The sequence below is a fragment of the Felis catus genome, chromosome E1, assembly GCF_018350175.1.
Source record: "Felis catus isolate Fca126 chromosome E1, F.catus_Fca126_mat1.0, whole genome shotgun sequence".
Taxonomy (NCBI): domain Eukaryota; kingdom Metazoa; phylum Chordata; class Mammalia; order Carnivora; family Felidae; genus Felis; species Felis catus.
Window position 1 is genome coordinate 7,026,371 of NC_058381.1, and position 21,041 is coordinate 7,047,411.

Consider the following 21,041-nt stretch of genomic DNA (forward strand, 5'->3'; position numbering starts at 1 on the left):
CGGGGGAGGGGCAGAGAGAGAGGGAGGCACAGACTCCAAAGCAGAGGCTCTGAGCTGTCAGCACAGAGCTCCACGCGGGGCTCGAACTCATGAACTGCGAGATCATGACCTGAGCTGAAGTCAGATGCTTAACTGACTGAGCCAGCCAGGCGCCCCATCAATGGAAAATTATTTCAACAATCATGCTTGGTTTAAAAAAAAACAAAAACAAAAACAAAAAAACAAACCCTCAGAATAATGAAGTTTGGGGAGTTGCTAGGTTGGTAACCACATCCAGGTACTGGGAGAGTGGGAGTGGCCCATTTATCAATGCCATAGGGACCCGTCCCCACCCCCACAACCCCCCTCCACTGTACGTGCCTTTCCTCTGGCTATTCATTTACATCGTTGATAATAAACTTCTATCAAGGCTGTTTTTGGTCCTGTGAGTCATTCTAGAAAATGCTCTGTCTCTCTCTGTCTCAAAAATAAGTAAACGTTAAAAAAAATAAATAAATAAAAATAAATAAATAAAACACTGTAATCTACTTGAGGCTTCTTCAGAGAAGGAGCATTGCTGGGGTGCCTTGCTGACTTAGTTGGAAAAGCATGTGACTCTTAATCCCCGGGTTGTGAGTTCGAGCCCCGGCATTGGGTGTAGTGATTATTTAAATAAATAAAACTTCAAAAGGGGGGGGAAGGTAGGAACATTGAGATTTACTGGACATTTCCAATACCTAAGAGAATACGCAGGACAGAAATGCCACACTGTTATATAAGTTCATGGAACGTATCATCGAATGAATGAATGAATGATTTTTAATATGGCCCTCGCGGGTTCAGGTTTCAGTTTTATATAACTACCCAGGGACATTCAGACTTAATTAGTGTGGGTTTGTTCTTCAGATTCAGGCGAGTTTCACCCACTGGAATTTTAATTTATTAGTTCGTTGTGGGCACCGTGCTGAGCGGGGGGGGGGGGGGGGGGGGGGGGGGGGGGGGGAGGGGGGGTCTGGTGACTGCTGTCAGTCCTTAGGGAGAGTTGGCTTGCCAAGTGCAAAGTTCATCAAAGGGCCTTTGTTGTTTCTGGGTGTTATTTCCTTCAAGGTCGATCAATTGCCCTTTTTGATTTTGAGATGCTTATCTGCCAGGGGCGTGGCTAGGGCGGCTCCTGCCCTGATTTCTGAGCGCTTCACAAAAAGAGCTGCCTTATAGCCCTTAAAGTTCACTCTTTGAACAGCTATGAAGACCTCACAGGTCTCCATTCTCGGTGGAGATTTCGGGAACACACCCCAGTCTCATCCGCAAGGGGCGATGCTGAAAGGCGGCTTAGCCCTGCAGGTGGCGGATTGCACCGATGCGGTGCTATTCGTCATTACCTGCAGTTTGAGAAGGTGACGTTCTCTGACCTTGTCCTGAAATTCTGGGGCTTAACCCTGTCCGAAGCCCGTTGACCCTTCTGCACTGAATGCACACAATATGTAGTTGCTGAGTGATTAAGTTGATATTATCAAGCAAAGTTTTGATTTGCGACCGACCCAGTCTGACCCGGCAACATCCCGGTCCCAAGGGCTGTTAGGATGGTCAGTGGGGTCGGTCATCTTTACCCAGGGATGGGTGAAGACCTCTTCCCCCACTGGGTCTGAACCTCCAGCTTAATTCCAACTTCACCTAATACTCAATACAGATTTCCTGAAACACACGACCGATGCATGAAACACACCCTTATTCATTTTCCATGTGGAGCCCATAAAATTGCATTTTCCTGCCTCTTGCAAAGACTGTCACCCATATGGTTTAAATTTGCAAATTGCTGCCTGCTGAGAAAAGGGTTAATGATGACTGGGAGGGAGAATTCTGTTTCCTTGGGCTGGGCTTTGTAGGAGTCCAGTTCCCCCCCCCCCCCCGGAAGCTGAGCCCAATCAGAAACAATCTAGGGGGCCTACGAGGACTTCCGGTGAGCCCCAGCAGGATTCTATACCCACAGGACCAACGTGGCCCTGAGATCTGGAAACTCAGGTCACAGTAACAGCATCAGTGGCCACTGCAGCACTGCTGTTCGAGGAACCTCTGCGGGGAGTGAGTCTCCGTGGCCAACACAATAACAACTAGCACTTTAGTAATGAAAATCACATCTCTGTAATTGTGTAATATACAGACTTAGGACTGTAACATGGCTCATCCCAATGCAATACAAATTGGGCGCAGAATTCGGCCTCAGGAAGACAGGCTTCTCTTTCAAAAAAAATTTTTTTAACGTTTATTTATTTTTGAGACAGAGAGAGACAGAGCATGAACAGGGGAGGGGCCGAGAGAGAGGGAGACACAGAATCTGAAACAGGCTCCAGGCTCTGAGCGGTCAGCACAGAGCCCGACGCGGGGCTCGAACTCACGGACCGCGAGATCGTGACCTGAGCTGAGGTTGGATGCTTAACCGACCGAGCCACCCAGGCGCCCCCAGGCTTCTCTTTCAGATGGGCCAGTCCCCAACATTAACTCCCTCAAGTTCCCCTTTGTGGTGTCCTCCCGAAACATTTCCAAGAATGCGACCATCTCCCACAAGCAAAGAGGGACCCTCAGATGTGTGGGCCAGGACGCTTTCCGAAATTATTTCCTTAAGGGCTTGACATGAGAGAGGAACTCACGTGGGGCCAAAGAGCCCATTTTTATGAAGGGCCGCGCCCTGGAGACAATGCATCTTGAAAGCTGGCCGAGCTTGAAGGAAGCAGACGTGTGTAAATCTCACTGGTACGATATTTAAGAAAATGAGCCGGGATGTTTGATCACTTCATGTTTTATGGGAATGCTGTAATGGTAATACATCTTCTTTGGCTGTAAGCACCGTTATTATCCGCGTAAGAAGGATGATAAAACGGGGTGGTGTATTAAAATGCAATTCAGGACAAGGCGTTGCTAGAGTGCCCACTAGCAATGGGTCCAAGCTGACATTGACGCCAAGTCTTCTGATCCCAAGACCAGCTGGGGGCTTTCTACCCCACCACACCAGGTGAAGAAGTCATTTCCTATTATGCCTTTCTCCTGCCCGTAGATTCAAAGAATGCCACAAAGTAGCGTCGGAACCCCCACGTTGAATGTTGAAGGTTGAACGTGATTTCACGGACAGTCAGAGCACAAGTAGAATCTATTTGCGTTAAACCATCCCTAAGATGAGATTCATACAATTTAACTCCACCACCTCCCATCCCCCACGTCCCAGTGACTCAGAATAATGGGGCACTCCCGCTCTGCTTTCAATATTTCCTCCCGTCTTCCATAACTGTGTTATTCAAAGTACGGTGTCCAGACCAGCAGCATCAGCATCACCTGAGGGCTCGTCCACAAAGCAGAAGCTCAGGCCCCACCCCAAACGCAGCGACTCAGAATCCGTGTTTTAACAACAGCCCCAAGTGATGCCTGTGCATGTCAGGGTTTGGGAAACCCTGCATCTATCACGCATGCTTTTGCTTGGTGCCTCCTGCTTTATGTAGTGGGTTGTGCGGTTCACAGGCAAGGAGAGGAGACAAGGACAGACCAGGCAGAACGTTCTTACCTAGGTGCCTCACTTTTCCCGAGGACCGAAGGAGAAGTTATACCGGAGACGGGCCATGATGGCGGAAGGAAGGGCCCCAGAAGGGTCTGGAAACACAGAGGAGCCTGCCAGTAGCCGCCTGCAGACATCTGGTTTATGGTCGCTGTGAAGGAAACAGACAGGGATCCAGGATTTTGGAAATGACAGGCATTCCGAGAGCCTCTCGCTTATCTGCACTTTGGGAAGTATCCTTGGGGAAACTGACCATGCCTATAAACAAAAGACCTGCGGGAAAACGGAGGCTGGTTATTTCTTCCCTTCATGTCTGGGCTCCTTCCAGGGGTGAGACGGATGGCTCCTCCAGTCCAGGGTCAGGAACCACCCCCTCCCCCCGCCCCCCCCCCCCCCCCCCCCCCCCCCCCCCCCCCCCCCGCCACCTCTAGGCTGTGCGCTCACTTGGCTCCCTCTGGAAGCTGAGAATTTATGCAGCCAACACCCCGGTTCCTTCTCTTGTGTGTCTGAACCCACCCCCCCCCCCCCCGCTCCTTTTCCACCCCGTGCTTCCGGCTTGCAACTTTGCTTTTTACTTATTTATTTACTTATTTTTTTGACAGGAGCTGCCAGATGTCAAATCGCTTCATATTCTGTGGCTTCGAGATCCAGGCAAACGTCCATGAAGGGGAGGATTGTAACCACCGAAAGTCGGTGTGAATGTGGGACCCTGGATTCTGTTGTGGGCAAGGACGTTGAGCAATGTCAAATGACTCTCCTGGGAGCCGGTTGTCAGATTTTTGGTCTGTTCGGGAAACGTCTGCCACATTTTACATCAACATTTGCAAACGGCAAGCGAGTGAAGTGTTGAATTGTAGCAACGAGTGAGTGAGACGAATGGACCACGGTGCCAACGGCAAACCAGCTTGGGTGACAGAAGTGACTCGTGGTTTTAATGCTTTCGGCTGACACGACGGTTTCTGGTGTTTTGCTGCAGAGACTATAAATCCCATCTCAATGTCGCCTGCAGCCACCGAAGGTGGAAGCCTTTATAATGTAGATGGTGGGTGGGGAGAATTGGGTGCCTCTTGGCCACCTGCCATCACTCTTTAATTTGATTTAATTTAATTTATTTTTTTAAATGTATTTTGAGAGAAAGAGAGAGAGAGTGGTGGAGGGGCAGAAGGAGGGAGGGAGAAAGAGAGAGAGAATTTTAAGCAGGCTCAGCACGGAGCCCGATGTGGGGCTCAATCTCATTGTGGTATCATGACCTGAGCAGATATCCACAGTTGGACACTTAACTGACTGAGCCACCCAGGTGCCCCTGCCATGACTCTTTGTTTCAAGGTCCAGAAGGGTCAAAGCTGATATAATCACGCCCTTATTCAATATCCCAGGGTTTGTTCCTCAAGGGCTCAAAGCACTTATGTTATCATCACTATGACTTTCAACTCTTTAGGACCCTGCTCAGATTTAACCTTGTCCTTGCGGCCTCCCTCCCAACTGGGACCAGTGTCTCCTCATAGCTTCTGCTACATCGTGCCCGGTTGGCCAAGTATGTGGGCCAGCCTGGCCCAACAGCGAGGTCCGACTTTCCTATAAGCGAACCACTCAGCCACGCACCCTCCTTCCGTTCATGCCTCCACCACGTTCCCCAAAGAAGAAACGTGAGCTCAGGTGCATCACTACACATGTGTCTACGAAAGGGCAGCCTGAAGTTCGGGGTTCCCGGACCCTGTTCTTTTCTCCACACCCGTGGTTCTCAAAGCGAGCCCTGCATCGGGCTCTGTGCTGATGGCTCGGAGCCTGGAGCCTGCTTCGGATTCCGTGTCTCCCTCTCTCTCTGCCCCTCCCACCCCTTGTTCTCTCTCTCAAATAATAAATAAGTAAACATTACAAAACTCAAATGCTGTTGTGGAGATTGAATAGTAAGAGCCAACACTGAGCTCTCACTCTGTGCCAGATGATGTGCTAATCTCATCTATCCGCCCGGGGCCCCCTGTTCACCACGACCCTTGGAGGCAGGTACCATCACCACCTACCTTTGACAAATGAGGACACTGAGGACCAGGGAGGTGAGGTAGCTTGCTCAAAATCCCATGTACTGGGGCGCCTGGGTGGCGCAGTCGGTTAAGCGTCTGACTTCAGCCAGGTCACGATCTCGCGGTCCGTGAGTTCGAGCCCCGCGTCAGGCTCTGGGCTGATGGCTCGGAGCCTGGAGCCTGTTTCCGATTCTGTGTCTCCCTCTCTCTCTGCCCGTCGCCCGTTCATGCTCTGTCTCTCTCTGTCCCAAAAATAAATAAAAACATTGAAAAAAAAATTTTTTTTAAAATAAAAAAAATTCCATGTACTGCATGGAGAAGCTGGGTTCCGAACCCCAGGGGTTTGACCCCAGAACCCAAGCTCTTCCCTAAAGTCTCTCCTACTTGGCACATGCTTACTGAATTGACTCTTACCATTGGGACCCTCCCGTGTACCGCAGGGAGGGGAAGTCTAAAATGTCACAAAGGGGAGAGCTGACATATGGGGCAGCTTAGGGGGAATAGAGAGGGCTTGGGTTTCTTTTAGAAAGGAAGGCAAAGTGTATTCTCAAGTCCCCATAATTTCCCTCCCAATAGATCCAGTTATCTTAACCTCCAATAAATGGCATAAATCTACGCAGCAGTGTTGGTTCCAGAAGCATCTAAACGTCTTGAATTCTGCCTCCGAGGGTGCAGCGTTCTGGGGGCTTGAGGGGAAGGGGTTAGTGACTGAAGGGAGAGGGGCGTCTGCAGGTTAGGGCTCCAGCGAGATGCTTGAACCACTCCATGCAACATTAGCCGTAAGCCACTTCCCTTCTCGGGGCCTCAGTTCCTTCATCTGCAAAATGGGGATGATGATAATAGCCGTCTGTGTCATTTGTAGGCAGCTCGGATGAGACAGCAGCCACCTGGAAGTGTCATAAACGAGAAGTGAGACGTTCCAGGTTCTCGGCTGTGACCACCGGAAAGTCGCCACGTGGGGAAGGCAACGAGGAGATGCCCGCCCGGTCTTGGCTCTAAACAAACATGAGATTCTTTTTCCCTCTTGTTTGTTTGTGTGTCTGTTTGCTTGTTTAATGTTTATTTATTTATTTCTGAGAGCGGGCACAAGCGGGGGAGGGGCAGGGAGAGAGGGAGACACAGAATCCGAAGCAGGCTCCGGGCTCCGCGCTGTCAGCACAGAGCCCGATGCGGGGCTCGAACCCACGGACCGTGAGGTCGTGACCTGAGCCGGAGTCAGAGGCTTAACTGAGGGAGCCACCCAGGCACTCCATGAGATTCTTTTCTATGCACGCTTCCTTCCCCAGGACAAGTGCGTGTGATTTCTCAGCACCTAGGGCAGCCTGCAGGCCTGTTCCTCTGTGTTCATGGTCCTTTTATAGCACAGACTCTCTAGGAAAGCGGCCCTAGGAGACAGCAGCAGAAAGCCCCTTACGGATGCCATCCTATTTTGCATCCCAACCCTCCCGGGCTCAGCCCGGGATTTATAGACTCCCAGTTAGATCTCTGGGCTTCCCCCACCTCACAGCCTCCCCCCCCACCCCCTCCCACCCCGTCCCTTCTCACCCGTCCCTCTCCAGGCACCGAAGGCCTTTCTAAAATGTCTTCGCTTTCACGTGACACCAGCCCTGAAATCCCCCCGTTCCAAATAAATGAGAAAGGGACCCCCTCCCACCAGGTTTTGCTCAGTGCCCCGGCCACACCGGGCCACCCAAGCCAGGATACAATTTCGAGGCGAGGAGGGGTGCCTGTGTGTGTAATTGCTTCCTGAGAGGAAGACCATGAAAACTTTGCTGCAAATGAGGTGTTAATGATGAGCGCCACAGGGTATGTTACTGGAGCAAAGTCCCATCTGGATTGACTACATTAAGTTGCTTCTCAGGGATGTGGCCCTTCCTAGAGTGGCTTCCCCTTTGGCTGGGGAGCGGCCCGCAAGAGGAAAACAAAACTAAGCCAAGCAGGCAGACATTCTCCTCCCTCTCCCCCCACCCCCGCCCCCCATAACTGTGATGCTTTACCTGCAGGGGTGGCTCGCAACTCCTGTGACCAGATCTACAGAGGGATTTCCTTCTAGGAAAAGAACCTGGGGACTTTGTTGGATACACCGCTTTGGGCACCGCAGGTTAGGCACTGGATGAAGCATCAGGATACCTGGAGTTCAGTGTGAACTTGGAGGTTCAGAGGAAACCGTCACTTCGACAAAATCCTGGAAAAGTTGTAAGAGTAGGAGATTTCACATCTATAAATTAGGTTGTGTTTTGTTTTTGTTTTAATATTTATTTTTGAGAGAGAGAGAGAGAGAGAGAGAGAGAGAGCAGGATAGGGGCAGAGAGAGAGGGAGACACAGAATCCGAAGCAGGCTTCAGGCTCCGAGCTGTCAGCTCGGAGCCTGACATGGGGCTTGAACCGACGAGCTGTGAGATCATGGCCTGAGCCAAAGTCAGACGCTTAACCGACTGAACCACCAGGCACCCCGAGACAAAGATACTTTAATATAATTTTGCTACAGCCAAAATTTCTTATAAGACAGAAAAGTACTTATTTTGACATAAAATCAAATTCTCGAGTATGCAATGTGATATATAAGAATGTTTTTCGTCGTATTTTGATTGCTGTCCTAAGTTGAAAATATATGTTGGGATTTAAAAAAATTTTTTTAGTGTTTATTTATTTTTTGAGAGAGAGAGAGACAGAGAGAGAGACAGAGTGTGAGTGGGGGAGGGACAGAGAGAGAGGGAGACACAGAATCTGAAGCAGGCTTCAGGCTCTGAGCTGTCAGCACAGAGCTCCACGCGGGGCTCGAACTCATGAACTGCGAGATCATGACCTGAGCTGAAGTCGGACGCTTAATCGACTGAGCCCCTCAGGTGCCCCTAAAATAGGTTTAATAATACCCGTCCTACCTCATTTTAACCTTACAAAAACTCTCTCATGTGACAGCTTAGATCCATGAAGGACAGCATTTCCAGGAGCTGGAGTCAGAGTTCAACCACGACATTTAATTCAACCTCTCCCTTTTAAAGCTAGGACAATCAGCTAGATGTAAATGGTGCTAATGAGAGCTTTCCCATGGAGGTGAGACCCACTGGGGGCATCTGTGATACTATCAGAGAAGTGACAGTTTTGACAAAGTAGCTCCTCCCCCCCCCCAAATGTCATATTACTGGTTCAAATTTGGACTTCATTTCGGCCAACCCACTTTGCCCAAGTAAATACAAGAGTTGGCCTTTATCTCGTTAAAAGGCAAAGAGAAATTTCTAGAATGCTTGCTGGATGGGGCAAGTGGGAGATGTTAATGATCTCTACATGCTCTCAAGTAAAGGCCTGATGTTCACCGGTGTTCGTCTGCTTTCTGAGGAGGGATTTGGCTGTGGAGTGCGGTGGTGAACACAATCGGATATGTTTCATTAAGACTGCGCCTCTGTCTTTTAATTAACTTCTTGTTCCTGTCTTTGGTGAAATATTAATTATTTTTTAATCATCGCTGGGATGCACTTTAAGGAGAAGCAGCTGGAATCATCCAACCTTAGTTTCATTATACAGAGAGGTGTTACAATAATTAACTTAATTAGCTTGTCACCGCTTGCATAAAATATGACTGTATTTGGAGAACAGATATTGCTTTGCTGATCCAAGGTTAATTAAAAAATAGAGTGTGCATAAGGTCAGGTTAAATGGGGTTGTAGCACACTGGTATCCGGCCAGCGGGACGAAGAATGTTTCCGGAGGGGGCCAGGACGGAAAACCAGCCATGGCACTTCTGAAGCCATCTTGGAGAAAACCAACATCATCAAACCCAGTAGGCTGCCGTTCGCCTACGGTGTTCTTTTCTTGCTATACATTGGGGTTCTTACTAGGGGATGCGGGTCCTTGAGCCTTCACGGGGCAGGCAGGGAAATCAATGAGACACTTTGTTTAAGTGGAACATGGTTCTTTGTGGTCTCTTGAGACATAGGTGTACCTGAATGCAAGATGGTAAGACCAGGAAAGAAAGTTCTGGGCGATACGTAGCTAACAGTTACCGAAGGTACCGAGCTACGTGACTTACATGAATAACTCACTTACCTCACCACAATCCTATGAGGCAAATAGAATTATCCCTATTGTAGGGCTGAGGAAACTGAGGCCCAGAGAGAGTAAGTAACTTCTCCACGTTTACCTAGCTAGTTAGTAGCAGAGCTAGGATTTGAACTCAGGTAGTTTGTCTCCAGACGCACTGATTGTCTCAATCATTGCTTTTGAATGGAACATTACTCACCATCCGCCTTGTCATAATGTGAATGAAAATAAGGAGGGTTTTCTGGGGTTGGGGGGAAGGGTGGGAAGGACACTCTGTAAACCACAGACTCACTCCTCCAGAAGCTAGATCCCTTGCAAGGAGAAATCTGATACTAATCCCAAGTATTCAACCCTAATTAAAATGCTGGTGAGCTGGTTTGGGTTTGGGAGAAGAGTTTTGCTTGTTCCTTGTCAATCTGTGGGTGTGTTTAATGCGTATAACTGTTTTTGTTTTGTTTTGTAATTATGCGTCAGTCCATTAAAGTTTGACTTTGCCCCACACTCTGTCAAGCCTCCTGACAACTCATTTGTGGGAGTGAATGGGCTTCATGGAGAAATTTATGGCTTTGGAGACATTGAGATAAGAGAACACTGCATGTCTCGCAAACGGCTTAGCTCGTAAGGGTCGAGCTGTCCGGAAAATAATGGAAATCTCAACCTGGGATGGCATCAGCCCTGAAATGTTTACTGTGCTCTTTGGTGATTGAAAGGCGGATTTCATATTCAACAGATGCTACCTGCATTATGGACGGAGTTGGACTATGATTGACCCGGAACATTTGTTCCCATTTCTAGAAAATGATCTCAAAATCATTTGCTCTGATTCCTCGCCGACTCCTCCTGGGTCTGATTTCACCTGCGGGTTTACTGACTTTCTCAATTGGAATGACTTAAAACTTATTTTTAAACTCAGCTATTTGCTCAGCCATGCTATTATTTTTCTTCAGACTGTTATTAATTTCCCCTGGAGTGACGTGTGGTTTGGACCAGACCGTGCTGATGTGGTTTGTCATGTACGAGGCTAAATGTAGGACAGAAGCTTGGGAATGAGGGAGAAGAGAACGTGAACAGAAAAAGTCAGTTAATATTGTCGCAGCTCTGAACCCATGTGTCATATGCTGCTAATATTTGGGGTCAGTACTGTCCTTTTTTTTTTTTTTTAAATCTGCAAGTGAGAAGTAACACGAAAATAGAAGAAGCCATCATAGGGTTCCCGTACACAGGAACGCACATAGAATCAAGAAGAAACAGTCATAAGGTGCAATAGTACGTACAGTATATGGTCCCGCACTATGGAAATAACAGTGTCTGGGCAAAGGAACACCACAGAGAAAGTTCCATGGAGGAGGCAGCGTGGCCCCCAAAATCAGACACTCCGAGGCAATCTTTTCCTTGAGTTGATCGGACAGCGTAGATGGCGGAAAACAGGTGCCCAGGGGGCACCTGGAAGGTTGTCCTTGAAAGATGGATGGATTAACAAACCATGGAACATTCATCAATAATTCTACCCAGCAGTAAAAGGAACAGGCTGTCGCTATGCCCAATGGCATGAGTGGATTTAAAAGGCCTCATGATGGGGTGCCTGGGTGGCTCAGTCAGGTGAGCATCTGACTTGATTTCTGCTCAGTCATGATCTCACAGTTCATGGGATCAAGCCCCACATCGGGCTCTGTGCTGATAACATGGAGCCTGCTTGGGATTCTCTCTCACCCTCTCTCTCTCTCCCCCTCTCTCCCTCTCTTTCTGCCCCTCTCCTGCTTGCTCTCTGTCTTTCTCAAAATAAATAAACATTAAAAATAAATAAATACATAAAACTAAAAGGCCTCATGGTGAGTGAAAGAAGCCAATCTCAAAAAATGACATGCTATATAATTCTATTTACATGATATTCCAAAAAAGCCAAAAGTACGTGATGAAAGACCAGTTGTTGCCAATGGGTAGGGTTGAGGTGAGGGTCTAACTTGCTAAGAGGGGCAGCATGAAAGAGTTTTGTGAGAGGACACAATTATCCTATATCATTCCTGTAGCGTTGTCTACACAAATCTTTACTTATAGAATTGTATACACACACGTACAAATTTACGTTAACTTGAAAAACAAGTATTGAAAGGTCTTAGAATTTTAATGAAATGATTTCCACATTTCTATTCTAACACTGGCTTAAAACAATTTTTGCAAAGGGGCACCTGGGTGGCTCAGTCGGTCAAGCGTCCAACTCTTGGTTTTGGCTCAGGTCACGGTCTCACGATTTGTGAGTTCGAGCCCCGCATCTCGCTCTGGGATGATGGTGCAGAGCCTGCTTGGGATTCTCTCTCCCTCTCTCTCTGAACTTCCCCTGCTTGCTCGCTCTTGCTAAATAAATAAATAAATGAATAAACTTTAAAGAATTTTAGAAAACCAGTTTTCACAAAGATATATTATGCTTCTTTCACTTTAAATGGGCGCCATATTACTTTGCATCTAAGGATTGTCCAGGGCTTACCACCAATACAAAAGGCTAGAAGGCTTATAGGGTGTGCTAGTTCCTTGGGGGACCCCTGTCAATGGAGCCTCAGGATAGGCATGCAGGCAAGTGTCAGTTGGAAGATGCACTAATCCCAAGGGATCGCCCCTAAATGCGTCAGCCCAGCTTTCCTCAAACTATGCCTCTACTGGGCAAACAATGACCATGCAAGGGGATGGGTACAAACATGACTGTTCTATGGGGGAATTCAGTCACCTCAAGTAGTGGGGGCTTATCAAAAGTGGACACAAGCATGGAACCCCAGTCAAGGAGGCTTCCAAAAGAGCAGGAAGTCACGGGCGTCTAAGATGCCTCAGTAGACTTCCTTAGCTGGAGCTTGTGAGTCTTTGCTCTGTATTCTACCACGAGCTGAAATTCAGCGGGCACATGTCTACTACTTCCTCTCTAGTTGCTAACTGGTTTATTCCTTCCCCTGATTCTTCATATCCTTTATCTACCCTATAGGTTTTGGTCACTCCTAGAGGCTGCTTTCCTATGGCTTCAGTCATTGCTACAATTATATCTCCGCTCAGCTATCCCTGCTAACTGCCTGTTTCCCGCTGCAGTGAACGGGACCCAGCTCATCTTTTTGTGTCTATCTTCTTCCCAGACTGCTGGCCAGCTCATGAATTGGCTGAATTCAGTTCCAAGGGCCAGCTCCGGGTCCAATTAGCTGTCACTAAGTGCGGGGATAGTTCTCCTGGCCTATCTCACGGGACACCTTCATTTGGGAGAGGCTATGGGCTTGGAGGCAGTCTGTTGGTCTTGTCCTAGTACAGTATCCCACGATTAGCAAACCACTCAAGACAGAACACGACAGAACGCTAAGTTTTGTTTCAGAGGCAATGTTTCCGTGCCAAGAACTACAAAGGTGCTGGGAGTTTATCCTACTCGTCAGCTACTAGGCTAACCTATCACTGTTTCCCAGATGTTGGCAGAAGACCTGAGTCGGAGATGGATGGGTCTGGGTCAGAGACAAAAGCCTTTGGTAGGGCCCCGCAGGCTGCAGGAGCTCCAAGCTGCCGGCAGTTCCCCGGAACACTGATGTCTCATTGGGGGGTGATGTGGATCAGCTAGACGGATGCCTTCGCAAACAGTGGCTTGCATTAAAGAAGAGGAATCCTGAGCTTGGGGACTGAGTGTTTTGAAGGCTTGTTCTTGGGGCACCATGCAGAGGCCGAGAGATGAGGGAGTGGCTCACTGCAAGAGCCCAGTGAGAGCCGGTACCGTCCAAGGGCACCCTACGATGGGGCAGTCGCTGCGCATCCCACACCCCGCTGAGCACGCTGGGTCCCATTCCCATCCCGGGGCCTCAGCCTTGATCTCAGGCCAGTCCATCCATCTCGACGGGGACCCTACAAAAAACTTCCCCACCATTTCCTTCATCGTTGGCCAAACTCCAGTCCTTCTCTTATGGGGGGGTTTATCCATCTTTTATGCAAGCGACTTGGGGGTTCAAGGTACAGAGATCCTGTGCCTGTTCTGGAAGACGGGCCATTTTCCAGGGGCTTCTTCTCCTAGGTATCTGTAAAAGCCAGACTGATGATCAGAGCTTCCCTTTGTGGAGTGCTACCATAGACCAGGTAGGGTGTAACGTGATTGATTTTCACAGCTCCGCGAGGGCAACGATTTTCTTATCCACATCTTATTTATTTATTTACCTACTTACTTATTTATTTTAAGTTTATTTATTTATTTTGAAAGAGAGAGCAAGCGGGGGAAGGGCAGAGAGAGAGAGAGAGAGAGAGAGAGAGAGAGAGACAGGAGCGAGAGAATCTCAAGCAGGCTCCGCACCGCCAGTGCTGAGCCTGATGCGGGGCCGAACCCGCGGACTGTGAGATCGTGACTTGAGCCGGAATCAAGAGTTGGATGCTTAACCGACTGAGTCACCCATGCGCTCCCACCTCCCTGTCCCCCCCCCCCCATTCCGCATCCATATTTTATAGCTGGGGCAACTGATATTTACAGAAGCTGGGAAATTCTTAAGGTCACATAATCAGTAAGCAGCGAGGCCAAATTTTGAGCCCAGTGCTAGAGGGTGACCAACCTTTCAGCATCCCCCTTGTATGTTCTTGGGTGTGGACAGGCTTGGGTCCCTTAGGACATTTCTGCTGTCAGCTGAATGGAGCAGCAGGGCCATGGCGGGGGGGGGGGGGGGAGAGCTAAAATCGGGGCCCCTCTATCTCTTTCCCAGGGTCATTGGGATATCCAGAGGTACGTGAGAGTGCTTTATAGTCAGTCCACAGATAGAAGGGATCATTGCTATTTGCTCTCAAATATCCACAAATACAGGCCCTGGTGTCTACAGGGGCTCTGTGCTCCCTGGGCAATCAGACAACAACTTTAATTTCTGGGGGCCGGACGGATTTTCTTTTGATGTGTCCATTCTCGATACGGTGGGAAGGGTGCGGCGGGCTGGCTGGACTCAGCAGAGTCGAGTCCTGGGACTGATAAATGAACAGCCAGCAGAGAGGAGAGGCTTATATTCATGCCCGATTATTCCGCGCTGGTCTCGGGGAGAAGCAGAGCTCCGTGAAGACAAAAGGGGTGTTATGTGACGGCCCTCAAGAGTTGTGGGGGGAGCCCCAGGTACGGGCATCTGGCAGAACTGTTCTGGCCCCGACTCCTTCACTCGCACTCAACTCCAGAGGGGTTCTTAAGAACACCGAACGCCCAGCAGCTCAAATAATTTTTCATCCTGGAGGCCTGCCTGGGCCTGCCTCCTGGGACGGAGAGCTGGGCTGGGAGCCATAATGAGTAGCAAATCTGCCCGGATTGGGGCACACACGACGTGATGAAAAGCTCTGACAGCAGATGAGATAAGCCAAGCCGAATGGGAGTAGGGCCACTGATCCCACCATGACGGCGTGGCGTCTATTAACTCCAGCCCTCCTTCCCCATCACTCACACACACGTTTTCTTTACTCTCCGCCCATCCGTTAAGGAAACTGTTGTTGGCCAAGTAGCATTGACCAAAGCCCAGGGCCATGACTCTGGGGAGGTGGTCCCCGGTGAGCAGGGATATGGGGCAGGGACATCTGGAGGGGCCCTTGGGGAAAACACAGGACCCCCAATTAAGTATGTCTCAGTCTAGATGGCCAGGCACACCCACCAGGGACCCACATCACCACTCCTCCCTCATGCCAACCGTGTTTTCAAAGCAGTTCACAGCACTTTGCACTCCTCAGTTGTCAAAGAACTCCCCTTCCGATATTAAAACTCATTCAAATTTATTTAAACGAAGAAGACACCTATAATCTCAGGGATGACTGCTGCTTCCATTTGGGTATGCGTCTTTCCAGTATTATGATTGGACATATCCATAGATAGATAACAATCGGAGCAAATTCCAGGGGCAAATGGGTGGCTCAGTCGGTTAAGCGTCGGACTTCGGCTCAGGTCCTGATAGCACGATTTGTGAGTTTAAGCTCCGCATTGGGCTCTGTGCTGACAGCTCGGAGCCTGGAGCCTGCTTTGGATTCTGTGTCTCCCTCTCTCTCTGCCCCTCCCTGCTTGCGCTCTGGGTCTCTCTCTCTCAGAAATAAATAAACATTAAAAAAAAAAACAACTAAAAAGTAAGATGAACACACAGTTGACACACAAGGTCACATTAGTTGCAGGTGTACAAATAGTGATTGGACAGCTCTAACGTTATGCTCTGCTTACCACAAGCGTACCCACCACCTGTCACCATACGATGCAATTTGCAACACCATTGACCATGTTCTCCCAGACATACTTATTCATTCCATAACCGCAAGCCTTCCCTCTCCCTTTCGCTCATTTTGCCCACCGCCCTTCTGGCAACCACCAGTTTGTTCTCTGTATTTATGGATCCGTTTCCACTTTTGTTGTGTTGTTCACATTCTATATGTAAGTGAAACCACGTGGGAATCGTCTTTCTCTGATTGATTTCACTTAGCGTCATGCCCTCTGGATCCACCCATGTTGTCACCAATGACAAGATCTCCTTCTTTTTTAGGACTGAGTAATATTCCACTATAGATAACATATAAAAATAATTCCATGTATATATTTAAATATATATTTTCACCAACATGAACACTTATATATTATATAGAAATGTACATACACTGCACCTTCTTTATTCATCCATCTATTTGCACAGTCTTTCATCGTGTGTGTGTACAACCACTTTTTAAAACCATTTTTCCGGGGCGCCTGGGTGGCGCAGTCGGTTAAGCGTCCGACTTCAGCCAGGTCACGATCTCGCGGTCCGGGAGTTCGAGCCCCGCGTCGGGCTCTGGGCTGATGGCTCAGAGCCTGGAGACTGTTTCCGATTCTGTGTCTCCCTCTCTCTCTGCCCCTCCCCCATTCATGCTCTGTCTCTCTCTGTCGCAAAAATAAATAAACGTTGAAAAAAAAATTAAAAAAAAAAAAACAAAACCATTTTTCCAGGGGTGCCTGGGTGGCTCAGTCAGTTAAGCTTCTGAGTTGGGCTCAGGTCACGATCTTGCAGTTCATGGGATTGAGCCCCACATCAGACTCTGTGCTGACAGCTCAGAGCCTGGAGCCTGCTTCCGATTCTGTGTCTCCCTCTCTCTCTGCCCCTCCGCTGCTCATGCTCTGTCTCTCAACTATAAATAAATGTTAAACAAAACAAAACAAAACAAAACAAAACATTTTTCCGGGGCTCCTGGGTGGCTCAGTTGGTTGAGTGTCCGACTTCGGCTCAGGTCATGATCTTGAGGTCAGCGAGTTTGAGCCCTGCGTCAGGCTCTGGGCTGACAGCTCAGAGCCCAGAATCTGCTTTGAATTCTGTCTCCCTCTCTCCCTGCAACTCCCCTGCTCACTCTCTCTTCTCTTTTTTTTTTTTTTTTAATTTTTTTTTTCAACGTTTATTTATTTTTGGGAGAGAGACAGAGCATGAACGGGGGAGGGGCAGAGAGAGGGAGACACAGAATCGGAAGCAGGCTCCAGGCTCTGAGCCATCAGCCCAGAGCCCGACGTGGGGCTCAAACTCACGGACCGTGAGATCGTGACCTGGCTGAAGTCGGACGCTTAACCGACTGTGCCACCCAGGCGCCCCAGCTCTCTCTTAAAAACAAATAAATGTTAAAAAATTTTTTTTAATTAATTACAACCATTTTCCCATAAATAAATACATAAAGCCATTTCTCTGAAGTTCGAGATTCAAACTATTGCCAGTTTGTCATGACCATAACAATGATTTGGTGAACTTTTTTTTTTAAGCTTTTTTTTTTTTAATGTTTGTTTATTTAGAGAGACATAGTGTGTGTGTATGTGTGTGTGCGCGTAGGGGAGGGGCTGAGAGACAGAGAGGGAGAGAGAGAATCCTAAGCAGCCCCCAGGGCTGTCAACGCACTGTCTTTCTGGAACTATGAGATCATGACCTGAGCCCAAATCAAGAGTTGGATGCCTAGGGGCGCCTGGGTGGCGCAGTCGGTTAAGCGTCCGACTTCAGCCAGGTCACGATCTCGCGGTCCGTGAGTTCGAGCCCCGCGTCAGGCTCTGGGCTGGTGGCTCAGAGCCTGGAGCCTGTTTCCGATTCTGTGTCTCCCTCTCTCTCTGCCCCTCCCCCGTTCATGCTCTGTCTCTCTCTGTCCCAAAAATAAATAAATGTTGAAAAAAAAAATATTAAAAAAAAAAAAAAAAAAAAAAAAGAGTTGGATGCCTAACCAACAGCCACCCACGTGCCCTGATTCAGTGAACCTTCTAAATGCTAAATGCTTATTTGCATGTATGGTTACTTCCTTCCTGATATTTCCAGAGCAAGTTACTCTTCTTTTCAGGTCTTTTTCATGTCTGTAGCAAAATTAACATCCAGAAAGCCTGAAAAACTTTATACCCCTCACAAGCAGGGCATTACTCAAGCCGAACAGACAGTTTAGAAAATTCTTACCCCTTTGAGCCCTGAAGCAGTATCCTCTCAAAGATGTTTTGCAATGCAATTCTGGGATTTCTGGCAGCTTTGACAACTGTTTGTATTTCTTTTGTGACTTGCTTTTGCCAAGGTTTTACCTGGCATGTGTATCTGTTTCTAATTGATTCATGCAAGATCTTTACATGTGGAGGAATTAAGCTTCTACCACATAACTTACAAAAGCTTGTTTGGGTTTGTCGTTCGGTTTTTGATTTTTTTTCCTGTACTTACAAACAGTGTAAAATTGCATGTGGTTGAATCTCTGTTTTTTTTTTTCCTTTTAGATTTCTGCCCTTGATAAAACACTTTAGCTCTGCCTTGCTAAAAATTATATAGAAACGTGTACCGCGTTTTATAGGTTTTTTTTTTTTAACGTTTATTTATTTTTGAGAGAGAAAGAAACAGAGCATGAGTGGGGAAGGGAGACACAGACAGAGAGGGAGACACAGAATCCGAAGCAGGCTCCAGGCTCTGAGCTGTCAGCACAGAGCCTGACGCAGGGCTTGAACTCATGAACCATGAGATCATGACCTGAGCTGAAGTCAATCGCTCAACCGACTGAGCCACCCAGGTGCCCCTATACTTCTTATTCTATTACTCTGTCTTCCTAATTTGGTGCCAGTAACATATTGCTTTAATTATTATCCTGTATATTACATGTTAATATTTGTGTGGTAAACCCTTCTTGTAACTCTTTTCCATAATATTTTTGGCTTTTCTGCTGTGCGTATTCTCACATATAAATGTTAAAACAATCTGTGAAGTTTCAGAAAATAGGCCTGTCAGAGTTTTACTGGCATCATCAAGGTAAATCTAAAGTTGTGAAAAATTGACATTTTATCCATATTAAATCTTCTCATCCATAAATAGGGTCCATCTTTTTTTTTTTTTTTCAACGTTTATTTATTTTTGGGACAGAGAGAGACAGAGCATGAACGGGGGAGGGGCAGAGAGAGAGGGAGACACAGAACCGGAAACAGGCTCCAGGCTCTGAGCCATCAGCCCAGAGCCCGACGCGGGGCTCGAACTCACAGACCGCGAGATCGTGACCTGGCTGAAGTCGGACGCTCAACCGACTGCGCCACCCAGGCGCCCCAAAGGGTCCATCTTTTTTTAAATGTTTATTTATTTTTGATACAGAGATAGAGACAGAGTGAGGGAGGGTCAGAGAGACAGGGAGACAGAAAATCCAAAGGGATTGTCTGCCCTGACAGCAGAGAGACTGATATGAGGCTCGAACTCATGAACCCTGAAATCATGACCTGAGCTGAAGTCGGACACTTAACTGACTGAGCCACCCAGGTGCCCCTGGAAATAAGGTACATCTTTTAATGTATTTTCATTTTGAATGTCTCTTAGTAAAGTTTTTCAGTTGTTTTCTTTTTTCTTTTAATTATTTTAAATGTTTTTATTTATTTTTGAGACAGAGAGAGACAGAGCATGAGCAGGGGAGGGGCAGAGAGAGAGAGGGAGACACAGAACCCGCAGCAGGCTCCAGGCTCTGAGCTGTCAGCACAGAGCCCGACGCGGGGCACGAACTCACAGACTGTGAGATCATGACCTGAGCCGAAGTCAGATGCTCAACTGACTGAGCCGCGCAGGCGCCCCAGTTGTTTTCTTGATATAGACCCTGAATATTACTCACAAGTTTCATTCCCACTTGGCCAAAAATATGGTTAAATTTTTGTCCTCAAGATAACAAAGGGGCTGTGGCTTCTAGGGCAGGATGATTTGGGCTGGGAGCCACACGAGAAATCACATCTTCTGGACCGGGGCACATGATGTGATATTTTAATCCTTTTATCATTGTTGTGAAGGAGATCTTTAGACAGCACTTTACTATGAACCAAATATTGGGGGTCTCTAGACAAGGCAAAATGTTTGAGCATTTATTTTATAATTAGCCTTTACTTGCTATCTTATGTTATTTTATGTGGGTCGGAGATCTTGGGCTTTGCAAAGAGATAGTCATTTCTTCGCAAGAAATGTATGTCAATATTTAGACTGTTTCCTTCTTTTTCTTCTTGTAGAGCAACAGACAGACCTGGGGTAAATCCCGACTGTACCACCTAGTTGCTCAAATCTTCTGCAATTTACCCCAATTTCTGAGGCTCAGATTCCTTGGTTATAAAAAGGGATAATGATACCTACTTTACAGGGATCTTCTGAGGATTAAGCAAAACTTTGCCTGTAAAGCACATAGCCCAGTACCTGGCACATACAATGGCTATTGTTGTCTGATTGCTGTTGGCTGGAACTCCTAGAACCTCACATATTAACCATAATGGTGGGCATCAGGCTGTAACAGCAATAGATTCGTTGCTAAATAGAAATACCAGGCACTCTTCGTGATGATGTTGATGATGATGATGATGATGATGATGATGGTGATGATAACTAACGTTTATTAAGCATCTGTACCCCATTCAGCACATACGACACGAAGCCGTTATGGGAAATTGCCCCAACATCTTGTAAACTTGCTCTCGATCATATTGTACTGTATTTTATTTTATTATTTTTTTAACCAATCATATTGCTTTCATTCATTTATTCCGTCATTCAATCGACTCCTTTACCAATCATTGGTTGAGCCTGCAGTGAAGCTCTTTTTTCAAAATTAAAAAAAAAAATTTTTTTTTAATGTTTATTTTTGGGACAGAGAGAGACAGAGCATGAACGGGGGAGGGTCAGAGAGAGAGGGAGACACAGAATCCAAAGCAGCCTCCAGGCTCCGAGCTATCAGCACAGAGCCCGATGCAGGGCTCGAACTCATGCACATATTATAGTGCTGTTGCGTTTACCATGATTTTCCCCATCCATTCTGTATGGACTACCTGTCCTCACTGAAAGCAAAGAATCAGGGGCAGCGTTTGTGATGGGACAGAGAATGGGACTGGCCTTCCTCCAGTGAAAGATCATTCATTCAACCATCATTTACTGGTTGCTAGTAATCAGAAGGTGAATCAGTTGGGGGTCTTGCCCTTGTGTCGTGCATAGCTGAGAAAACCGGATGTGAAGGATCATTCTACTGAAACAATACACACATGTTAT

At 47.5% G+C, this 21,041-nt stretch overlaps 1 long non-coding RNA gene across 3 annotated transcripts in view; it reads right to left on the reverse strand.

Annotated features, from left to right (window-relative positions):
- Positions 1 to 2,364: 2,364 nt before the first annotated feature.
- LOC123381962 overlaps positions 2,365 to 21,041 on the reverse strand; it is a 55,475-nt gene continuing 36,798 nt past the window's right edge. For 2 of the 3 annotated variants that reach the window (XR_006589626.1, XR_006589625.1), the window contains exons 4-5: positions 7,539 to 7,726; positions 2,365 to 3,671 (exon numbers count right to left, since the gene is read on the reverse strand). This is a non-coding gene — a long non-coding RNA (uncharacterized LOC123381962). The remainder of the gene's footprint in view (positions 3,672 to 7,538; positions 7,727 to 21,041) is intronic. The other variant, XR_006589627.1, reaches the window with a different exon arrangement.